This window comes from Phocoena phocoena, chromosome 6 (genome assembly GCF_963924675.1).
Source record: "Phocoena phocoena chromosome 6, mPhoPho1.1, whole genome shotgun sequence".
Lineage (NCBI taxonomy): Eukaryota > Metazoa > Chordata > Mammalia > Artiodactyla > Phocoenidae > Phocoena > Phocoena phocoena.
In genome coordinates, this window is record NC_089224.1 from 14,447,331 (window position 1) to 14,454,273 (window position 6,943).

A 6,943-nucleotide genomic window follows, 5' to 3' on the forward strand; every position below is an offset into this window, starting at 1 on the left:
GTTATCTGCTCTCACTGAACGCTTGTTGAAAGCAGATCAGAGGAAAAAGGAAGAAGAGGGTCCCTACACTCATCGGAATGTCTAGTTTCCTACATTATAGACAGAATACATTTCTAAATCCTAGCCTCAGAAATCAACCATTTTAGGTAGGACACCTGATTATAAGAGACAGAAACACAACTTTAAAAAACCTAAGGAAAAAAAATGTGGATGAGAGAGGTTTTGTTTGCTTTGCTTGAAGAGTACTGGGGGCTTATACTCAAACAAAGAGTTGAACAACCAACCTCAGAAAACAGAAACTAAGGCAGTTCTGGTCCTCAGGTAATGAAAACCAGGATCCAATGTTGTTAGGTTTCTCTCCCCCCTCCACTTCCTTTTTCATCTCTGGCCTTGCCTGTTCGTTTTCCTCTTTCTTATTATAAGCCAGTGTCTTCACACAGTGGGAGACTTTGACTCTAGAAGCAGTGGGTTCACAGCCTCACAGCTTCAGAACAGAGATAATAGAGTTCTTTCTTTGCAGCTCCAGTGAAAACTATTCCTGGAAAGGAATCCAATTAGCCAGGCTCAGCTGGAGCCACATGGCCACCACTTAGATAAGTCATTATGACTACGGGCTAGGGAGGATTGCTAGGATTGTCCCCAAGTTAAATTGTGTCCTCTTCTTTGACTATCACTGAACTTTGATGAAAGTTGCTGTCAAGGGGTATGGAGGTGTCCTCTGAGGGCCATGGGGTGAGAGGTAGAGAAGGGGGTACTATCTACAGCAGAAAAGGGAGGGATTTATCCAGAAAAAAAACAAAACAAAACACATCAACCTCAGTAACCACCAGCATAACATTGATTTTATGGGATGTTACGTTTTCAGTTCCAACAGTTCTCCTGACAAATGAACTTTGTGAACTTACAAGATGGGGACCGCCTATATCTGAAAAATTACTCAAGGGCAAAAAAGAAAATAGTTGTGGGAGAAAGTACATCATGTCATTTATCATCTGTTTTCCCCTTGAAGAACAGGTGTGGCTTTCCTTTGGGTTTTTGGTCTTTCCAATGAGGTCGCTTCCTTAGTTGATAGTCCAGAGCCCTTGAGCTTTAGGTCAAAGTCCAAAGTCAATCTGATTGTCAGCTTTAATAAGGGCATATGTAGCACAATCTCTCCTATCTCCTGAAGATTGAATGAGGAAATTCTTCACTTTTAATAGAGTATAAAACATATAGGTTATCTTGTTCAGGTCAATGCTTATTACATATAATATCAAAGTTTAAATTAACACCATAAGATAGTATGTATGTATACTCTCTATATTTTACTCTATTCTAAAATACCTGCTCTAAAGTTCACATTAGAATACTCCCTATGATGAGATTTTTGTAGTAATTATCCTTATACTACACAGACATATTTTCTTTAGACGATTACTACATAGAAACTGTATGGTGTGCAATGTCTTCATTTTACATGAATGACAAAATAATATGAATGAATACACCTCAAAAGCCATGCTATTCTTATTTGGCCATATAGCCCTGCCCTAGGGCATATGAGTAGCTCATCAGTTCTGAAGAAAGACCTGTAGTAACACAGTGTAGGAAAAGTTACTCAAAGATCTTTGGCAGAGAACTCTGGAAAGATTTTTAAAAAGTCATTTCATGGAATTACTTTACAAATGTTAAAAAAAAAAGAAAGAAAGAAAGAAAGAAACAGAACATGGAAAGCTTCCAAAAATGGAAAATGCAAAATCCAGCAATCAAAACTGAAATATAGTTCATAACACTACCAGATTCCCAACAAGTTCCTAAGGAAAAACTCACAGAAAAAGTTAACTTCTTGTTGTTTGTAAAATAAAAAGGCCCTCTTCTTCTATGCTTTTTTTTTTTCTCTCTTTCCCTTCACTGTGGAAGAATGTAAGATTTCATAACAACAGATATGCAGTTTGCTTTTGATTCACTTTATGCAAATGTTTCACTATGCCAAAAAAGAGAATTGGGCAAGAAAATACTCTTCCTGTCGCCGGCTGGCATTCCTCATTTACTCACTGGAGCATTTGAGGTGACAGCATGGTCCTCAGAAGTTGTCACGTTCTGTGATTTAGTCATAGCCACTTACGTTCAGAGCCATTGAACTAAAGAGCTTTGCTTTGGGAACACTTTATGTACCCCGTGTGCAACAGGCCAGACTTCTTCAAGTAATCTTCAACTTTTACTGCAACTGATCTCAGATTTGTAGCATACAGGAAACAAGTAACAAACCTTGCCCTGTTTTCAACCTTTTCAAAAATGCTTCTGTGGGATATGAATATTTTATTATTTTCTCAGCTGATGGTGAGAAACCCACTAAGATTTGCATCTGCTCTGTTGCAAAGCATTTTGATTGTTTACTTTGTCCCTAAATTATTTCTTTTACTCAGATCCATTTAACTGTCCAACTCAACCCATTGGCATAGATGGAGTATTAAATGGAGTTAAAGATTAACAAGCTCATGTGACTATCGTTTCAATTCAAAGGGAAATTTGATCCCTGGGACAGAAAATGGACTTATTTCATAAACAGAGTTAGTGATAACTCTTGTGATTTAATTTTGAATAATTGTCTAATATCCATATACATCTCCCCAACTTTTAGCTAGACTTCTTGAAATTCACAATTTTAGAAATTATGTTAGGAGAAGCAATGGCAAGTACCCAAAGAATGAGTGTCTTGAAATTCAGTAGTTGTGTTTTTTAAGTGCAGAGAGGAAGTAATTGAGTGGAATTATTATACATTAAACAGCTCAATGTTAATTTTTCATGTTTTGATATTTTTTCCTTTTTTTATAACTAGCTGAGACTGGACAGTGAAAGGAATAAAGAGAAAACAAAATCAAATTAGAGATCAGAAAGTTTTAGTTCCAGCCCTGGCACAAAACCATATGTCATTTACAACAAACTACTTCAACTCTCTGAGATTCAGTTCTCTACCTGGGTATTATTTAATGATAACTGCTGTAACAAACACCTGTAAAAAACTCATTTATTGTGTATTAATAAATCAGTGATTATTAATACATAATAAATTATATTCTCTGATCTCAAAGTTGGATGAAGATTTTCTTTATCAGGTGACTCTTAAATGGCCCTTGGGGTAGCACTCTGACAAGAAGTAATTTAGGGACCAGTCCCCTTCCATATTGTGCCTTTGTTATTTTGGAGTCCTTCATTTTTGGCTCCACAGGGAGAAAGCAAGAAAGACCTTGTAGGATCATTTGAGAGCCAGACCTGAAGATAGCTTCTATCATTCTGACTACATTCCATAGACAAAAACTCCATGACATCCACAGAGTGGATAACCTACATCAATTCTGAAAATTAATGAATAAAGTGAATTCCTTAGATATAAGGTAAGCTGAAATGTTGGACACACAGCATGATAGCATTATCTTTGCCACAAAATGTTAAATGAATGGGGTTAAATGAGTTTTATATTTCCCTCCAAGGGTATGTAATTTAGTGGAAAAATTAAAGAGAAAATACAGAGTAAGATTCAAGGAAGGCAGAACTAAGTCGAAGTTTCAAAGAGCAGCATAAAAGACTAGACCGTGAAACCTTGGAGAGCAAGAACCCCATGTGATGTTTCTCATAATTTACAACACATTTGCATGCAACTTACAGATACCTATTAATGTTTGCTATTGATGATACTGGAAGCTTATAGGCTTGAAGGTAAGATGAAACTGGTGAACAGAGCAAAATAGACTGGGTATTCTTGAGGACAAACTTTTTTACCTCAATATGTCATTATTAGCCAGTCTTGGCACGGATAAAAAAATCACTGTGGAACCAAACAGTCAGCTCAGAAGAGAACATCCTCCTACATGGTCGTCCCCCTTTACATGAACATCTCTATTTCGGCTGAAGGACCTGGGTCACATTCCCAGTCATGGCAATGCAGTTGTGTATATCGTAACAGTGAGGGACGCTTTCTAGGGAGAAGGACAGGCCTTCAAAGCTCCTCAAAATTTTTTATTTTAAAATTTTCTATTGGGTTTATTTGTTGGTAGTGGTTTTATTTTGTTTGTGGTTTTTTTGAGATAAAAAACAAACACTTATGGATCAAAGAGTCTTGTTTTTGTAGGGAGTTTTCCAGAATCCATAAACTATCCGTGAAGATAATTCTTCGAAAACACAATGATTTCAACAAAATAAAACAAAGCTCTTGGACTTTGGCCCTTCGTTGTCAGAATCAAAGGCGTGTCTCAATTAGAAAACCCTTTGCTATAGCCTACGCTCATGGCTTGATGTTGCTTGCTGATTTCTATCAGTTCTGCTGCCAATCTGAGCCTGTTCTCTAAACTCTACAGGAACAGTGAAAACACTGTCTTAAAAACACACCTGCACGCTCACACCAATAGAGGAACAAATAAACTTCTGAGAAATTTATTAATAGTCAATATTTATTAAGTCCTTAATTTGTGCTGGACATTGTTCTACGATGTTTTGTATGTATTAACACAATTAATCCTCTCTTTGAGGAAGTTACTATTTATGAAGTTACTATTATGAACCTCATTTTACAGATGAAAAAACTAAGGAACAACAATGTGAAATATTTTTCTCAAAGTAACGTTCTTGGAAAAGAAGTCGAGCCAGAATTCAAACTCTCATCTTTCGACTTCAGAGTCAAGTTCTTAAGTGCATTGCCTATTGCCTGCAGTGACATGAAATACCACAACCAGTCATTTCCAACCAAAAAAAAAAAAAAAAAAATCTGAACGGAGAGGGATTTTTTTTTTAAGAGGATGACACATCCACTCTGAAAATCAGAGAATAAAGAGTTAACATTCTAATAGCTCACATATGTCTTCCAGCATCTCTGACATGTAAAGAGCTTGAAGTCATCACTTTCATCTTTATAACCAGAAAAAAACTAAGCCAAGTAAAATGAACTAAAAATCAACAACTCTTCTTGGACCTACCAGAGAACTGAGGTTGTTGGGAAAACTGCCACCCCAAAATCTAGACAGGTGACTCCAAAGAGTCACAGCTGAGATCTGTTTACCCGAAGAGCAGAAATCACTGGAACCATAAACTGGTAGGAACACTTAAACGGTAATTTTGATAAACTGCTGGAGACTGAATTGGACCAACCTATGGGAGAGAAACGCCTGCTGGTCGGAGTCTCATGGGGCCTCACACTTTCCTGGGCTTTACCTCCAGGAAACCCACTAAGTCCTCATGGTGAAATTCTGAGAAAGAGTCCCTCCTGGCTCTGGCAGAAAAAGAGGAAGAGTAACAATTGTGAAATATGCCTAAAGTCTTCTCCACAACAAAGGGCTATTCTCCAGGGAAAAATCAAACTTCATCAGAGTCTGTCATACCTGCAATAAGGGCACTTCTCTCACTTGCGTCACCCTCTAGATTTCATGATTCACCAAAGGAGGTGAGGAGATCTAAGATATACACGTGAAAGCGCACACTTCTGAGCCCAGCGGGTGCCAGGTAGACAGTCATCAAGAAGTTCAATCCCTTTGTGACCTAGGACTGCAGCAAACACCACTTCAGTGCCCCCTGGCCCATGTCGGCCTGGCTCTCAGAGGAGATGCAGCAGAAGTACAATGTCTGGTCTATCCGCCTTTGCAAGGACGACGAGCTCCAGGTGGCCCAAGAACACTACATAGGTCAGCAAATTGGCAACGTAGTGCAGGTGCACAGAAAGAAATATATCATCTACATCAAGTGGGTGCGAGAAGGCTAACAGTACAATTGTCCACGTGGACGTTCATCTGAGCAAGGTGGTTATCACTAGGCTAAAACTGGAAGAAAAAAAAAAATTCTCGAATGTAAAGCCAAATGGTGACAAGTTGGAAAAGAGAAAGCCTATGATATAAAGAAGAACTTATTGATTAAATACAGGATTGACTATAGCCAGTTGTGCAGCCACAATTTAACTGTAGATTTTTAGCTAGTGTGTATTCCTTTGGAATTTTCAAGATATCTCTTGTGAGTTTCATTTCCCTCCTGTTTTATTATTGATCTATGGCTCTGTAAATAAGCTTCTGCAATTTTGATTAATAATCCTGAGAATAAAAATTGAAAATGTTTCCTAAAAAAACTGTGAAGGTCAGAGCACAGGGACATAGACCTACGAAAAGAAGGCAATTTAATCATATGATGACAAAATGGTTCTTCTCCCCCACCCCACATTACCACCACACCAACAGCCCTCCAGCAGAATAACAGTGGATTGCAGCTGCTAGTTTTCCAAGACACAGACTCCCTCTGGGGAGTAATATTTAGGAAAGTACAAAGTCAACGGGGGAAACAAAAGCAAGGACACTAAATTCACTGGGAGACTCTGGCACCTACAGCTACAGTAAACATTAAGCACAACCTACTCTTACCCAGATTAACACAAACTTCACACTAAAGGCCTATTTAGCTCACTTCCTATTCTCCAACACATAATGTCAGGCTTTCAACAAAAATAACAAGGCAGGCTACAAGGCAAGAAAAGACAGAAGGATCAAAGCAAGTATCAGAACTAAACTCAGATGTGGCAGAGATGTTGGAATTATATTGGAAATTTAAAGTAACTATGATTAATACGCAAAGGGCACTAACGGAAAAAGCGGACAGGATGTGAAAACAAATGAGTAACGTAAGCAGAGAGATGGAGGCTCTAAGAAAGAATCAAGAGGAAATGCTAGAAATCAAAACCACTGTAACAAAAACGCAGAATGCCTTTGATGGGCTCATCCATAGACTGAACACGGCTAAGAAAAAAAAATCAGTGAACTTAAAGATAGATCAATATAAACTTCCCAAGCCATCAAGAAGGTGAAAAGACAATGTAGGTAATAGGAGAAAAGTCTCCCCAAACGTATTGTAATTAGTATACTTGTACTGGTACCTAGTACCAGAACTTGTATCTAATAAGAAGTTCAACTCTCGATTAAAAATCTGTGTGTGA

At 38.0% G+C, this 6,943-nt stretch overlaps 1 pseudogene; it reads left to right on the forward strand.

Moving 5' to 3' along the window:
• Window positions 1–5,892, forward strand: part of LOC136124991 (large ribosomal subunit protein uL24 pseudogene) — a 67,449-nt pseudogene extending 61,557 nt beyond the window's left edge.
• The last annotated feature ends 1,051 nt before the right edge of the window (window positions 5,893–6,943 follow it).